The sequence below is a fragment of the Patella vulgata genome, chromosome 5 (genome assembly GCF_932274485.2).
Source record: "Patella vulgata chromosome 5, xgPatVulg1.2, whole genome shotgun sequence".
Taxonomy (NCBI): domain Eukaryota; kingdom Metazoa; phylum Mollusca; class Gastropoda; family Patellidae; genus Patella; species Patella vulgata.
The window spans coordinates 48,185,895-48,203,489 of record NC_065883.2 but is presented as its reverse complement, the minus strand read 5'-3'; the positions used below and the strand labels follow the sequence as shown (position 1 = coordinate 48,203,489).

General features: G+C 36.6%; 1 long non-coding RNA gene across 1 annotated transcript in view; it reads right to left on the bottom strand.

The window, feature by feature from the left end:
* Nucleotides 1-6,500, bottom strand: part of LOC126821209 (uncharacterized) — a 39,374-nt gene extending 32,874 nt beyond the window's left edge. The window contains exon 1 of the long non-coding RNA XR_007680348.2: nt 6,363-6,500. This is a non-coding gene — a long non-coding RNA (uncharacterized LOC126821209). The remainder of the gene's footprint in view (nt 1-6,362) is intronic.
* Nucleotides 6,501-17,595: the final 11,095 nt, after the last annotated feature.

Genomic DNA, 17,595 nt, shown 5'->3' with positions numbered 1-17,595 from the left:
TCCGAACGATTAGACAGCTATTCTTGTCAGGGCCTCCGTTCTGTACCACTAACAAGGCGAAAAGACGCTGGAAAATGCTGATATTTATGCGTATATATAGTGAGTAACATTGCACCCAGAAGTTTAAAATACGGATCATTTCATTATTTTATTTTAAAACTTGAAAGATATTTCTATAGCTCAAAGAGCTAGAATAAAGTCACCTAGCTGGGACATCAGGTGTTTCCATATATCAGACAAAATCAAAACCATGCTATGGACAAAATTGCGCAAACATAAAACCCCCAAAATGTCAGAAACTGTTCGAATATAACATATTGAATAGGTCTTATGTCTGAGATTTACTTTTCCCCCACCAGATTACGACACTTACGAGGTTCAGTCTAATATTCCCAGACCACTTGAATTAGGTTAAAGGTGAATTATCAATATAATTAACGGCGATGTCTTTATGATCTGGATATCTGTCTACGTTTTAAATTTTAGCTTGCTAAGATTTAACGTAACAAGTAATAAAACGGGCTGAAGAGTGAAGTCGAGTCAACTAATAGACTGCTAAAATATAACGAGAACCATTACCCCTGGCCAAAAAGGTAATCTAAAAATAAAAAGATATTGCTGAGACCGTATTGCTGGAATCAGATTTATTTTCCGTTGCAAAAATTCGATCAAGTCGTTAAAAACCCAGAAGCATCAGAAAATGAGTAGAAAATTGTTGGAAAAATACCGAGAAAATATCGAACAATAAACTGAGATAACTTGTAATGAATGTTATATTTTTGGAATCGGATTGTTCTCAGCTATTCGAATATTTAGATCAAGTTTGTAAGTTTTAAAAATTAACATAAAAATGTCGCGCAATCAACCTTCGAAAATAGGAAACCAATTCAGGAAACGGCGGCTTATTCCGAGTATTTCAAAGCCGTTAATGCAGATTTTTCACTCGTAAATAACTTTGTCGAGTTAAATGAATCAATCTACTTTCATTCCAAATATCATGAAAATCGTGCTTTGACCCCTCATTTCTCCAAGGGGAGATAAGTTAGAAAATTTCTAAAGACATCGTTTAAGTTAAATAAATCAGGTCTACTTTTATTCCAAATTTCATGAAAATCGTGCATATATTAAAGAAGTTGTCATATTCGTTTTTACTTCCGAAATAATATGTCAATGACGTAATTTTTGAAGTTCGAAAATAGCAGATTTAAAGTAAATGTTTCAAAGTACCCAAAGAAATGTGAATATGTAAAATAGGTCAAATATTCCCAAAGTTACAACTATGTGGGTTAATTCTTTTGTCATTAACATTTGGTGATTTCGGATTTGTAAAGCGTTTCGAAAATATGTATTCGAAAGTCAACATCCATTCTGGGAGACAGGTTAAAGATTTAGAAAGATCCAAAGATTAGATTCTTGGATATAAGCTTGACAGAATCTTAAGAAAGAAATTGCCCCGTAAACAACGTTGTCGGCACGAAATTCGAAATTTTGAAATTTTGAAATACCAAAAATTCGTGCCTGAGTCTGGCTATCTAGAAATGTAATGATTTCGGTAATAGGAGACTGATTCTCTAAGCCACGACCTATTGTGTATGTTTTCAAGCTCATTAATGTGGATTTTTCACTATTTTTCATTTTCAATTCAAAATGGCGTCCATCATTTGCCAGAAATCAAAATTCTAAGCCCTACATTTTATCGGCTTTTTTTTCAAGGATTCGGAAAATATAATTCCCTTGTCTGTAAGTAGAATATCAAAAAAGCCTTAAGGACATTTCACATTTCAAGATGGTGGCACGTCCGTATTGACCTACAAACTCCATTTTTTGTGTACGAATCAGTAGTGTCGTAGCTAGTACAGGAAAAATAATTCAAGGTAATCTGACCTATATTTCGTAAAAAAATTTTTAATAAGATAGAAAATTTCTAATGACATCTTTCACGTCGCATCAGTAAGATCCACTTACATTCCAAAATTCAACAAAATCGTGCAAATATTAAAGAAGTTGTCAAGTTGGTCTCAACTTCCGGTTCAAAATAGGCCAATAATCCACAAAGTTACGACTATGCATTGTCAATTTCTGCGTTTGTAAACTTCGGTGATTTCGAATTGGTAAAACGTTTTGAAAATATATTTAATCAACGTTCGTTCCCCATTTTTTTTTTGGGGGGGGGGGGGGTAGGTCAAAGTTTCAAAAAGATCCTATGGTTAGATTCTGAGGAAACCGATTTGCAAAAAATACACAAAAAAAAAAAAAAAAAATAAATAAAAATAAAATAATAATAACTAGATCTGTTACTGTCCCATGCAGATATGAAAGCTTTCATATTCATCGTCATGTGACATGGATCTAAAAAGAAAAAGAACAAGAAAACATAATTATCGAAATCGGTGAAAAACTCGCGAAGTTACAAGTCTAAACATAGTGAGAAACATTGCACCCGGGCAAAAAAATAATCTGAAAACTAAAGGGAAATAACAGAGACTTGGATTGCTGTAATCGGAATGACTTCTCGTTCCAGAAGTTTCAAAAAAATGGATCAAGCCTTTTAAAATCAGGACGGTTGAGAAAATGAAATGAAAATTGCAGGAAAATATCCTAAAATTAATTCAGATAACTTTGAACGGAACTAATATTTTTAGAATCAGATTGATCTCAGCTGTTCGAATATTCAGGTTAAATTTGTAAATTTTGATAATTAAAGACATAAATTGTCCTGTAAACAACAAAAGGTCAAAGCGAAATGCGAAATTCTGACATTTTCAAACACGAAAAATTCGACCTTGATCTCGGCTATCCTGAAATGTATTAATTTCAGAAATAGGAGATGCATTGAACATACTACGGCCTATTGTGTTTATTTTCACGTCCGTTAAAGTGGACTTTTCATTGGTTTTCATATTCAATTCAAAATGGAGACCATCAGTTGACCGAAATCAAAATTCTGCTCTAAACGTTTTTTATGCATTCCTTCAAGGATTCAGAAAATTTAACTCCCGTGTCTGTAAGTAAAATATCGCAAAAGCCTGAGGAATTTTTCACATTTTAAGATGGTGGCACTTCCGGTTCGATCGATAGACTTCATATTATGTGTATGCATCAGTAATCTGACCTACTTTTTGAGGAATTTTTTGAAAACTTTGACCCTTAATTTCTCCAAGGGGAGATGACTTAGAAAATGTCCAATGACATCGTTGAAGATGGATTAACAAGATCTACCTACATTCCTAATTTCATGAAAATCGTACTAATATTTAATAAGTTGTCATATTTGTTTTACTTCCGGGACAAGATGTCAATGACGTAACATTCGAATTTCGAAAATCGGAAATAGCAGATTTAAAGTAAATGTTTTATGGTACTCAAAGAAAAAAGAATTAGTAAAATAGATCAAACAGTCACAAAGTTACAGCTATGTAGGTTAATTTTTCCATCAGTAAATTTCGGTGATTTCGGATACGTAAAACGTTTTGAAAATGTATTGATTCCAAAGCCACCAACCATTCTTGGTATGGAGGCTAACGGCGCTAACCAGAAATAGGAGACGAGTTCACGAAACGGCGGCCTATTTCGTTTATTTTCAAGCCGTTAATGGAAAATTTTTCACTCGTAAACAACTTTGTAGGCACGAAAAACGTCAAAGTAAAATTCGAATTTTTGAAATAGTCAAATACCAAAGATTCGACCATGAGCCAAGCTATCCTGAAATATATTAATTTCAGAAATAGGAGACGCTTTGAACATACTACGGCCTATTGTGTTTATTTACAAGCCCGTTAATGTAGACTTTTCAACGTTTTCCATATTCAATTCAAAATGGTGAAGATCAGTTGACTTAAATCAATATTCTACCTGGAAAATATTTTAGGCATTCCTTCAAGGATTCAGAAAATGTAACTACCATAGCTGTAAGAAAAATATGGCACTTCCGATTCGATCGACAAGCTCCATATTTTGTGTACTCATCCATAATTACTTAAAGATACATTATTGGAGATTTTAATAGAGAGTTGGCCATTCTTGCTATAACAGTTCAAAAATAGATGATGAAAGAAGATTATATTGAAAATTTCAGTCAAATTACTTTATTCTGAACAAAGTTATCACCATTGTAATTTTTGACTAGAAATAGGAGTCAACTCTCTCTTCACCGTCTCCGAGACTGGCCGGTCGTTTGATTGAATTAAAATTGACTTGGGTGAAAATTATAAAAAACAAATTATATTAAAATTGACTTGGGTGAAAATTATAAAAAAACAAATTATATTAAAATTGACTTGGGTGGGAATTATAAAAAAACAAATTATATTATTGTTCATGTCCCTTATCAGCCACCGTACTTTCTAGATCTCTCTCAATCTTTTTCTTTTCTGTTAGATCGGAAGTAGTCGAACTTTTGCCTACTCTGAGATATATTAATGTAATTATAATCTGCAAGTTTCATTTAAAGATGGGTTCCCAGAAAAAGTGTTTATCGGTTGGTTATTTCCAATAAAAGTATGGCAATTTTGGTATATATGGAAAATAGAGATATCCAATCTTACTAGAAAAATACTGGATTCCCCGAAAAACACTCATGGAGCGTATACAGGACAAAAATGTAAGGGTTCCCGTAATAAACATCCCGACGATTAGGAACTTCTGCAGGAACGATGTCAAAGGTCACAAGCGAACATTGAGCGCTTGATGTACAAGTTGATAAACTTTATGAAGAGTTAGACGTACAATACTTTCTGAGATAAAAATGACGGAAAAAGACGCGGGTAGTGGATAATCCGAGAATATAATTAGGATTAGATATTTGTAATAAATTGTAATCGATTAAAGACAACATCGTCTTATGTATGCAAATAATTCTCCTCTGACTCCCAAGACGGTTTGATCGAATTTTAATAGCAGGGCATTCCTTCGCAATTACAATGTTTGAGAAGGATTTGAAGCATAATTATGACAAATTAATTAGTTTGAATATGTTTTTGGTCCATATATACCATTAAATCACCCAGTTTGTACGCGGGAACCCATCTTTAAATCGGTTGGTATTTGCAGTCTGTAGACGTGCCACATGAAATGTGTGGTAACCTGATATCTCGGAAACCGCTAACCGGAAGTGGCCGAAACTTTGCCTACTCTGAGATATTATTAATGTAATTATAATCTGCGAGTTTCATTGAAATCGGTTGGTAATTGTGGTCTGTAGCCGTGCCACATGAAATGTGTGGTAACCTGATATCTCCGAAACTGGTAACCGGAAGTGGTCGAAATTTTTGATACTCTGAGATATTATTAATGTCATCATAATCTCCAAGTGTTATTGAAATCGGTTGGTAATTGCGTTCTGTAGCCGTGCCACATGAAATGTGTGGTAACCTGATATCTCCGAAACTGCTTATCGGAAGTTGTCGAAATTTTGGCTACTCTGAGATATTATTAATGTTATATTCTGTAAGTTTCATGGAAATCGGTTGATAATAGTGGTCTGTAGCCGTGCCACATGAAATGTGTGGTAACCTGATAGCTCGGAAACCGCTAACCGGAAGTGGTCGAAATTTTGGCTATTGATCTGAGATAATATTATTAATGTAATTATAATCTGCAAGTTCCATTGAAATCGGTTGGTAATTGCGGTCTGTAATCGTGCCACATGAAATGTGTGGTAACCAAATATCTCGGAAACCGCTAACCGGAAGTGGTCGAAATTTTGGCTACTCTGAGATATTATTAATGTTATCATATTCTGTAAGTTTCATGGGTATCGGTTGATAATTGTGGTCTGTAGCTGTGCCACATGAAATGTGTGGTAACCTGTTATCTCCGAAACCGCTAACCGGGAGTGGTCGAAATTTGACCTACTCTGAGATATTATTAATGTTATCGTTATCTGTAAGTTTCATTGAAATCGGTTGATAGACTTGCCACATGTGGCAAATAGTCTCCGGATTGTCTTACCGCGTGTAGCAAATAACCCCAGACAATCTGTAGGTACGAAACAAGGGCCAAAGTTATTTTTAGTCTCTCTCTCCCTTTCCCTTTTTCCCCCTACTGCATGGCGATTTTTGTTGACTTTTTGGTGTAGAATCGAAAAAAAGGGTTTGAAAATACATTTTGGTGAATATTTATGATTTTGAGGCGGAAGGATACAAGGTTGGTTACATTCTGAACATCTGAGACACGCTACGTACGTTAGTTACTAGCTACGAGAACGTATAGCTAAAAACGTTGAGATTTACTGATGTGTTTGTTTTTAGCTACGATTGGATGCCTTTGCTTTAGTTCCAAGTGGCAAACTCAATTTCTTTATTAATGCATGTAACATCTTTAAAATAAGATAAGTTTATGCTATTATGATTAATTAAACTTACAGAGGCCAATGTAGTGGCACAACTGTCGCCTAACTCCAAATATTCGCCTTTAAATTAATGAAGCGTTGTTTTTGTCTGACATTTCACCGACATCGAAATCCATTCATAGTTACTGTGCTTTAGATTGCCCTTTTGATTGGCTGTTATAAAAGCCTTATATTTAGCCCCGCCTTCATGATGACAGCGTATCGTTTAAAAATATGGCGGTCTTAGTAACGGCTTAACGCCTCGATTTTAAAAACGACGATTTGTACCCGTTTCAGGTAGGATTATATGCTTAATTGTAGTTGGGTGTGGTAGAAATATTATAAATAACAATAATCAATCGTTGTTTTGATTAAAACTATTTTCAATTTTGTTTAAAAATGCCGGGTGCGAATCGCTCCCACATGTGCTACGTTGAAGCATAGATAATACCGTACGGTATTATCTATGGTTGAAGGCAATGGCCTCATGTCTTATCTCGAAACACGGAGGGTTGAGAGATTAAGGTTTGTTATCTAGTTAGTTACGTACGGGTTGGTAACGTTGAAATGTAGGGCCGAAAATTGCATGTTTTATTTATCTCTACTTCCAGCTTGTGTATCTCAAGTTTTTCATGGTGAACCTCATACATGATTTTGGGCAAGAGTTTGCCACATGTTGATCCATCTTTGGCAGAAAGCGTTCCACCCAACGAAAATTTGGGAAAATGTTAGAGCCGGTCTAAGAGACGAGAATTAACATTAAAGTCAATGGGGAAATAATTAGTGATCTGTGGCCATATCCACATGCTTGCATCTGATTGGTGGAGGAAGCTAACGTGGCGACATCACATATTATATTTACCAAGATGGCTGACACCGGCATGGTTGGAAAAACAGATATTCGATCAGCCATGGGTAATCCCGGTGGCTGGAAAAGTTTACTAACATTTTTCATCTTGACCCTTGCTTGGTTGGCTGGATTTAGTTCAAGATTATTCGCTGTCATCCGTTTTGAAAGCATTATTCACGAATTCGACCCATGGTAAGAAGATTATACTCTTATACTTGTAGATCTAATTATTATATAGAATTACAGTTTACACTAGACAAAAAAATATATTAGAGAACACAATTTTAAACAGTAAACACATTCATTCATCCGATCTTGAAGTTGAAAACAGTGGCAAATCATAAACACGGAAATTTTATTTTTCAAAGCGTAGGCCTTTGCCGGGTCACCCGGGTATGCCTCCAAAAGACATTCACAACAGCTTTAGATTTAGAGCCTGTGGCTGTATTTTGCTATCTAAATGTGCATGAGCAATACAAAAATGGATGAATTGTAACTTTGGAAAATATGAAGTAAATACGGTATATTTAGCTCTTATGGCAGTATATTAGACTCTAACTTCTCTTCATGCAATTTCTAAATTAAAGCGGAAATTGCAAATTTTTAAGTTATATTTTTAAAATTTATTAAAATAAAGCCTGAAAATAGATGGTATCCATAAACAGTCCTACCTTGATAAAGAATAATCCTATTAATCCTATAATTCACTATTGCCAGCTGAGAAATTGGCAAAAATATCATTTTCCTCTTCATTTTCAAACGTTTGCAAAAAGCTACTCCATGGTGGAGAATAGAAAACAAGGGAGGTAATTGTGTTATTATTTCCTGTGTAAATGAGTTTTAAGTGTGAGAATGACACCTATGATCGTATAATTGTGAGTTGACAACCTATTGAGCAAAAGACATAGAAATAATTATGTTTTGACTTTCTTAGAAAATTTGCAATTTCCGCTTAAAAGACAATGTATAATCCAACTTCTTTTTTTTGTTCAGTGTAAATTTTAATTCTGTTTCATCTTATTTCTATTATTAAGAAGAAAACTGTCTACTTTCTTGTCGCTTTACATGTTAAGCATGAGAGTCAAACAAATTTAGAATTTTGATACTTCTACTTGGCAACCATCATTATGACGTCTTTTGGGGTCGCCACCGTGTGATCGGGACCATTATGTTGATATCAACGACTTGCTCTTCTTCAGGTTGAATGGTTTGGTGAAGTGTTGAAATTGAAAATAACATTGAACGTGACATGGTTTGCAAATTGTAAAACTATTTCAAATATAAGCTAAACTGCAAGAGTTTAGCTTGTATTTGAAATAGTATTTGCCAACCATATCACATTCGATGTTGTTTTCAATTTCAGCATCAATTCCCCGGTTCAGCGGATGTACGTGACAAGGAGTAGTGTGGCCTGTCCAATAGGGTGTTTCACTTTTCACTTTTTTTTGGAATTTCTAAGGTTTCTACCCGTCACCGAAGTCCACTCGGGGTCAAACTTACACCGTAATATTTTCAGAATTTTCTTGCCGAAAATGGTTGCGGGCGGCCATTTTTTCCAAAATTGCGACTATTTTCTGGATTTTCGGACGTTTTGAGCTTGACAGATCACTTAGAAAGGCCAGGTATGGCTTGTAATGTGTCTATTTTATGCTTTCAGGTATGTAGAGTCCATTCCCACTATCTTAAATAAGATTGTCAGAATCCAAGATGGTTGAAATCCAAGATGGCGCCCCAAATCTTCTATTTTCGTGACATGTAATCTGTAATCAACGGTACAAAGTCGAAGGGGTCAAAACCAAAAGTATGACACAGATGTCAGTAGCGGGTGTGTCCTCAACGGGCTCTTATGCACGCTGTGCAGCGACGTCGCATGGAATTTACCAATGTTTGAAAGAAAGCCTGGGGCAAATTGTTCCATTATTGGACAAGAGCAGCTTCTAAAGTAGCAATGGTGTGCATGTGTGGTCTCCGATACAGACCCCGTCCAATCTCATCCCAGACATGTTCTATCGGTGCCATGTCTGGAGAGATGGCTGGCCAGTCCAAGACATTGATGTTGTTAGCAGCCAGGTAGTCCATACTAAAACGGGCGGTATGCGGACGTGCATTATCCTGTTGGGAGTGCTGAAGTTGTGGGTGCGCTTGAAACAATTGGTTGCAAGACATCACGGTAGGCTTCAGCATTAACATGACCCCTGCAAATGTGTTGGGCAGTCCGGTGATGAAATGTGAAGCCTTCCCACACCATTACACTTCCCCAACCCCATCGATTCGTTTCAAAGACGCAGCAGTCTGCAAGACGTTCCCCAAGACGCCTCCACACACGTTGACGGCCATCAGCGCGATAAAGATGAAAGCTACTCTCATCACTGAAGAGCACACTTTGCCAGTCTACTTTTCTCCATGTCTGGTGTCCTTGAACCCATATCAAACGCCGCTGACGGTGATGATCCCTGAGGATAGCTCCAACATAAGGTCGTCGTGCACGGAGTCCTACTTCTCTTAGACGACGTCTTACGGTGTTGGCACTTACTGGTCCTTGTCGTCCGATGACTGCTGCACCTGTTCGAGTCGCTGGGCGGAATCTGTCACGCAGATGAGTGACCCGGATGTAGCGGTCTTGAGTCTGGGTTGTAACGTGTTGTGGACCAGGATGTTGACGGTCACGTGTTGATCCAGTAACTCGAACACGTTCCACCAACCTTACAATAGTGGACTGATGACAATTGAAGTGTCTGGCAATAGCACATGTAGACATGCCAGCCCTGGACATTCCCATGGCTTCATTCCATTGATTTTCAGTAAGTCTCGGCATCTCTGACTCTAGCGCGATTCCTTCACACGTCCAACAACAAATTACGACAGATTGACGTTTCACAGTTCAACGACTGCACATTAAGATGAAAACATTCTTTTAAAGGGCTCACACACAATGCTGCACATGAATATTGGGTTTTTCATGTGCATCTCGTGCAATTTTTTTTTGTGCACACGGGCCGATATTTTTTGCGTTTGGGAGCATTGTGTGAAACAATAGTTCATAGTATTGCATAATATTATACATACAAAACCCCCTAGTAATAAAATATTTGGGAAAAAAATTGATGCTGTTTCCATGGCGCTCAGTATATATTAATACGGCAATTCGTTTTTATACGCCCACATGGAAATGTGGTCGTATATTGCCGTCGGTCCGTCCTTCCATCGTCCACAATTTCTTGTGAACACTCTACAGACTACATTTATCAACCGATTGTTTTGAAATTGATATATGTTGTTTGCATTAGTGAGATGAAGAAGCCTATTTAATTTCAATATCTTCCATTTATTTCTTCTGGAGTTATGGCCCTTGTTTCTCTTTGTTGCACCTTGTGAACGCTCTAACGACAAAAGTTATCAACCGATCAGTATGAAATTTATATGCATCATTTAAATTATTAAAACAAAGAAGCCTATTGAATTTCAGCAATTTCCGTTAATTACATCTAGAGTTATGGCCCTTGTTTCACTTTGTTGAATCTTGTGAACGCTCTGACAACAGTTATCATCTGATCTGTTTGAAATTGATATGCATCATTTAAATTAGTGAAATGAAGAAGCCTATTGAATTTCTGCAATTTCCGTTCATTTCTTCTGGAGTTATGGCCCTTGTTTCACTTTGTTGCACCTTGTGAACGCTCAAATGACAAAAGTTATCAACCGATCTGTATGAAATTTATATGCATCATTTGATTTAGAAAAGCAAAGAAGCCTATTGAATTTCAGCAATTTCTGATAATTACATCAAGAGTTATGGCCCCTGTTTCACTTTGTTGAATGTTGTGAACGCTCTAATGACTACAGTTATCAACCGATCTGTTTGAAATTGATATGCATCATTTAAACTAGTGAAACGAAGAAGCCTATTGAATTTCAGCCATTTCCGTTAATTACGCTGTGAGTCAGGTCCTTGTTTCACTTTGTTGTTCCTTGTGAACGTTCAGACGACAAAAGTTATCATCCGATCTGTATGAAATTTATATGCATTATTTGAATTAGTAAAACAAAAAAGCCTGTGGAATTTCAACAATTTCATTAGATTACTTCCAGAGTTACAGCCCTTGTTTTGGTTTTTAGAACCTTGTGAACCCTCATACGACGAAAATGATAATGTCATCTGTATGAAATTGTCTATTAAATTCACCTAATTACCTACAAAAGAATAAATATGCGACAACCCTGGTCGACTGCTCAGACGATTTAGCTGCTGTGGGCGTATGTTTTGTTGTCTGGCAACCTATTTTTAGTTATCTCCCTTGATCACCCAATAATAGATGTATCATATTAACCCATACAACCAAAATCCATTGCTGTAAAATAATAAGTCAACACTAATATCATCAAATAGCAGTACGTTAGTTTGTGGAAAATGAATTATTTATTACAATGTTTTGCCATTCCATATAGCTTACACCCCTCCCCACCCCCTTCCTTGTTTTTGTAGTTCGCACCCATTCCCCCTATTATTAAAAAAGCCTGTTTTCGATACTACTGGGAGATACCACTATATGTAATTGACACAAAGAATATTTGTTATTAACCAATATTATAATTGTTTCAGGTTTAACTATCGGGCAACACATCATATGGTGACCCATGGCTTCTATAACTTTCTTAATTGGTTTGATGATAGAGCATGGTATCCATTGGGTAGAATTGTTGGAGGAACGGTAATTTATTCCAATTTATATTCTGATTTAGATTGAAAAACATCAGCAAAATTGCCAATTAATTTGTTTTCAAGGCAAATATTACTCATTCATTGTTATATATGTCCACATTGTTGTGTAGATAGATTTTATCTGCTTTTGATGAAACTTAAAATAGACGTTTTTATAACCCAATAATACATTCTACAGTAGATATGGCTTGACATCAGTTGCTCTTATTTTTTGAAAAAAATTTCACAAGTTGTTTTCCTTTATTTTGTTAATGTAGAATGGTAATGAACTGCTCTTTTCATTTTCTTTGTTTTATTTGTTTCGTTTGAATTTGATTTATCTGTTTAGTTTTTGATTGTTTAATTTTTGTTAATGAAGCTGATTCTTTTAAACTTCGTTTTTTATTTTTGAACTCTACTTGGTGTAGGTGTTCATCAGGTAATACCTCGACTGAGTTCAATATAGAGATTAGCCGGTTGATTTGTTGGATATAAACCTTTGAATAATAGCGCCTAACAGGCAGCTGTGTTTAATTATGTTCTCCTGATTTTGATTGTTTCTGTGTGTTTGATGTATATGTTTGTGATATGCGCTTAGAAACACTTCACGTGTAATGAGGCGCTATATAAATCGAACAATAATAATAATAATATGGCTTGTGGGATAAATTTCATAATCTACTGCAAATTTCATAATTGCTTGTGGACTCTATAGATGAAACTTAAAATATACGTTTTTATAACCCAATAATACATTCTACAGTAGATATTGCTTGTGGGATAAATTTCATAATCTACTGCAAATTTCATAATTGCTTGTGGACTCTATAGATGAAACTTAAAATATACGTTTTTATAACCCAATAATACATTCTACAGTAGATATTGCTTGTGGGATAAATTTCATAATCTACTGCAAATTTCATAATCTACTGCGATATCTCCTGAGGAGATATCGCTTTACATGAATTTGATTGGTCAGTTAAAAAGGAAGTCCTTTTTATATGCCCACATTGAAATGTGGTCTTAATTGTCGTCCCTCCCTCCCACCCGTCTGTCCGTCGGTCTTCCATGATTGCTTGTGGACGCTCTAGAGGCTAAAGTTAATATCCGATTGACTTTAGATTTAGACACAGTGTTTATCTCTTTGAACCCGTTAGACCGAAATACCGGTCTGACTCTACTTTGTCTATATCCCGTTAGACCGTTTTTTCGGTATTTGACCACGTGCGTTTTGTTTACATCGGTTTCTTAAAACGAGGCAAGTATTCAGCGAGTATTTCCGGTCGCAAAACCGGAAACAAAACATTCCGCCAATATTTTCTATTGTTTGGAGTTTTTTAGCGAATTTTGAACAGTTTTAAGCGTAATTATGGCAAGTACCTCTCGCACTTCCCGGAATGGTTTGGCACTTCAAACTGTCATTGATATGGTACTGTCTGATGATTAGGAAGGTGAATTTGACGCCGAATATCTACCAGAAGATCTGACATCATCCTCGGACATGTCAGACAATGAAGGCATTGCCGATAATTTGGATGTACCGGACCCGTTACCTGTCTCGTTACCTGTCACAAACGATAGTGATACGGACGATGAGGAGACCCGATCTCCACCGCAGAAGCGTTTACATAAACAAAAAACTGTAAACCCGGTTGGAATAAAACATTTTCCAGTGTAAATACTTCTTTTTTGGGGCAGAAAGCTGGGCCTAAAAATATTCCTGATCACATAAATGATGAAAGTCAGGCTATTGACTTTGTGAATATATTCTTGGACGCGGACTTTTGGAATTTGTTAGTGGAACAGACCAACTTACGTGCCGGACAGACCAAAACTCAAAAGCCATACAATTATTATGGTAACAAATTCAAAGCTACAAATGTAACTGAAATGAAAGTTTTTATTGGGCTCAGGATACAAATAGAGCATACTATTGTGAAAAAAAGGATTGAAAATTACTGGAATGGTGCCGGAAAAAATTTTGTTGCTTATACTCCAGGATTTCGGGAGGTTATGGATCGATAAGTTTTTGTCGTTGTGGTCATTCCTACATTTAGTTGACGAGTATGACCCACTACTTGATAAATCAGATAAAATTTACAAAGTTCGACCGATGTTGAATATGATGGTTTCTAAATTTCAAAACTACTACAACGTATCACGACATCTTAGCCTGGACGAAGGAATGATCCCAACCAAAAACCGTCTTTCTATAAAACAATATATGGAAGACAAACCCACTAAATGGGGGATCAAGTAATTTCTTCTGACAGATGCGGAGTCAGGATATATCACTAACGTTGAAATTTATATAGGCAAAAACCAGAAACCAAACTATGTCGAGGAGTTGAATAAACAGGCAATGTTGTAATAGACCTAATCAATGGAGCGCATTTGGAAAACCTACAACATGTTGTGGTTATGGACCGGTTCTATACCGCAGTTAAATTATTTGATTATTTATATAAGGCAATGGGAACTTTAGCTGTTGGAACAATTATGACAAACCGTTCATGCTATCCGAAGGATTTGAAGAGATCGAATAAATCGTTTAGCGAACGCGGTCAGTCTGATTATAAGTGTCGTGAGAATCTCACTGGTCTGGTATGGATGGATCGAAAGCCTATCAACTTTTTATCTTCGCTTCATGATCCAGCTATTGTTTGAACTGTCGATAGAAAAAATAAAGACGGTACGGTCATGAAAGTCAAGTGTCCGCAAATTGTCAATGATTACAATAAATACATGGGTGGGTGTGACAAAAACGATCAGCTGACGCGACTCAATCGCACACGCCGTCATTACAAATGGCCACGCCGACTCATAGTAAAAATTTTACACTGGGTATTTTACAATGCCTATGTTATTATGAATAACTACAGTAACCATACCAGACAAGGCAAAAGATTTAGGACATTTGGAATGTTTGTTGATGAAGTTTGTCTGCAGTTAATTGGTGAATACTGCAGTCTTGCACTTCGTCGTGAATCTCGGGAACAGGACAATCCAGTCCAAATGCAAAATGTGGGGCTTCACTACCCGGAAAGACCAGATAGTGCTACATCGAATAACATTTGTGTTGTGTGTGCATATAAGTACAATAAATGGGTAAAGGACAACCCAGGAGTATCTAAAAAGAAAAAAACTACATTTTGGCGTGCCTACTGCCGCCGATACTTGTGTATTCGCGAAGGGTCGACATGTTGGCAGGACTACCACAACAAACAGGAATACTGGTGTTAAAAGGTATGAAATGATTTATATGTTCATTTAGATAGTTACAGGCTATTCCTTATCATTTACAAGCAGTTTCTTTGAGGTTCCTTCATTTTCAGATTTTATTCTCAGGAACTCAGGGTGCCTGGCAATTTGGCACCAGGTCGCCAGGGTTCAAAGAGTTAAAGTCATGAGACGAAGAAGCCTATTGATTTTCACTGATTTCCGATAATTACTGCTAGAGTTATGGCCCTTGATCACTTTGAAAAATCTTGTGGACGCTCTAGAGGCTAAAGTTAATATCCGATTGACTTTAAATTTATACACAGTGTTTAAGTTCATGAGACGAAGAAGCCTATTGATTTTCAGCGATTTTCGATAATTTTACTGCAAGAGTTATGGCCCTTGATCTTGTGACACTCTAGAGGCTAAAGTTATCATCCGATTGACGGGACGATATAGCTGCTGTGGGCGTATGTTTCGTTGCCTGGCAACCTATCTTTCATCTTATTTTGGAACCTTTTTTATACGCCCACATTTTCATGTGGACATATATTGTCGTCGCCCCTGTCCGTCCGTCCACAATTGTTTGTGGACACTCTACAGGTCACAATTCTTATAGACCGGAGGCTGAGCGTGGGGGGGTGTCCATCAAATGAGCACAAAATCAGACCCAACTTTTCTAGAGTAAAATTTTGCGTAGAATACGATGCCGAGTGGTAATCGGTCCGCCGTTGGGGTGTTTTCGAGATATTCGGGGTCAAAGGTCAAATGAGTTCATTTGCACCGAAAGTGAATGCGCAGTCATTCTTGTATTATGAAAAGAAGGTGAAAATGATCGAAAGTAATCACACTTTCAATAAAAATGTAAACTTGCTAAATTCACCTTTTGTCTTAGTGACCCTGGAGGTCAAAAGGTGAAATTTACTGTTTTTGCACTAGGAAGATTTAAAGCAATAAAATGGCAACGTAAAATATAAAAATGAAAGCGAAACCTGTTCTAATTAATAATAGGAACATTAAAAATTTAACTTTAGGTGGTCTTAGCACCAAACTTTTAGTTTGGAACGTCGAAAATGATCTTGCATAACAGAACCAACACACTTTGAAACCTGTTTCAAAAATACGTAAAAACTGTCAAATCGAAATCTCACCGATTTATTTTCACAACGATTGTTAAACATAATGATACTAGTTATCTGAAAAACAATTGAATAGTTTCAGTGTTGGGCTCCAGCCTGCAGGCCGCGTGGATTTCCAAGAATCCCAGTCTAGGAAAACCAACGTTAATCTGTGACGGGAAAACACGCATCTGGCGACGAGATTAAAAGTTTGCACACTTTTTATGAGTTTTTATGAATTTCGCCGGAACATGGACGCAGATAAAACCGATGAATGCATTGTACATAGTAGTTCACAGGATATATATGTCGTATTGATAAATGTTAGCGGGGAAAATTTTGGCAGGCTTTGTGACGCGGCCTGCAGGCTGGAGTCCAGCCATGGAACTATTTAATTGTTTTTTTCAGACAACTAGTATCATTATGTATAGCATTCGTGCTAAAACGGAAAATGTGGCCTTTTGACCTCTGGGGTCACAAAGAACAAAGGTGAATTTAGCAAGTTTACATTTTTATACGCCCACATTTTCATGTGGACGTATTATGCCGTCGCCCCTGTCCGTCCGTCCGTCCGTCCGTCCACAATTGTTTGTGGACTCTCTACAGGTCACAATTCTTATCCGATTTCGACGAAACTTGAAATATAGGTGTATCCCCAAAAGATCTCGGCTGCTTTCGATATTGGCATGTATCGGATCGAAACTTCATGGATTATGGCCCCTGTTTGTACGAAAAATCACGTTTTTAGCTTGTGGACCCTATAGGGGTCACAATTTTTATCCGATTTTGTTAAAACTTGAAATGTAAGTTTATAACCCAAAGATCTCGGTTCCTTTCGATATTCGTGCATATCGGACCGTAACTTCCTGAATTATGGCCCCTGATTGTACGAAAAATCACGTTTTTAGCTTGTGGACCCTATAGAAGTCATAATTTTTATCCGATTTAAAAAACCGTTCTGTTATATCACCGTTACACCCTAAGGATGACTGAATTCGAATTTCGTGAAAATCGGCCCAAAATTGACAGACAAAATGGCCGCCATTCGTTCCCAAATAGCGTAAGAATATGGTATATCAAGGTTGTGGACCCTATAGGGGTCACAATTTTTATCCAATTTTGTTGAAACTTGAAATATAAGTTTATAACCCAAAGATCTCGGTTCCTTTCTATATTCGTGCATATCGGACCGTAACTTCCTGAATTATGGCCCCTGATTGTACGAAAAATCACGTTTTTAGCTTGTGGACCCTATAGAAGTCATAATTTTTATCCGATTTAAAAAAACGTTCTATTATGTCACCGTTACACCCTAAGGATGACTGAGTTTTGAGAAGTCATAATTTTACCTGATTTTAAAAAACATATTATTATATCA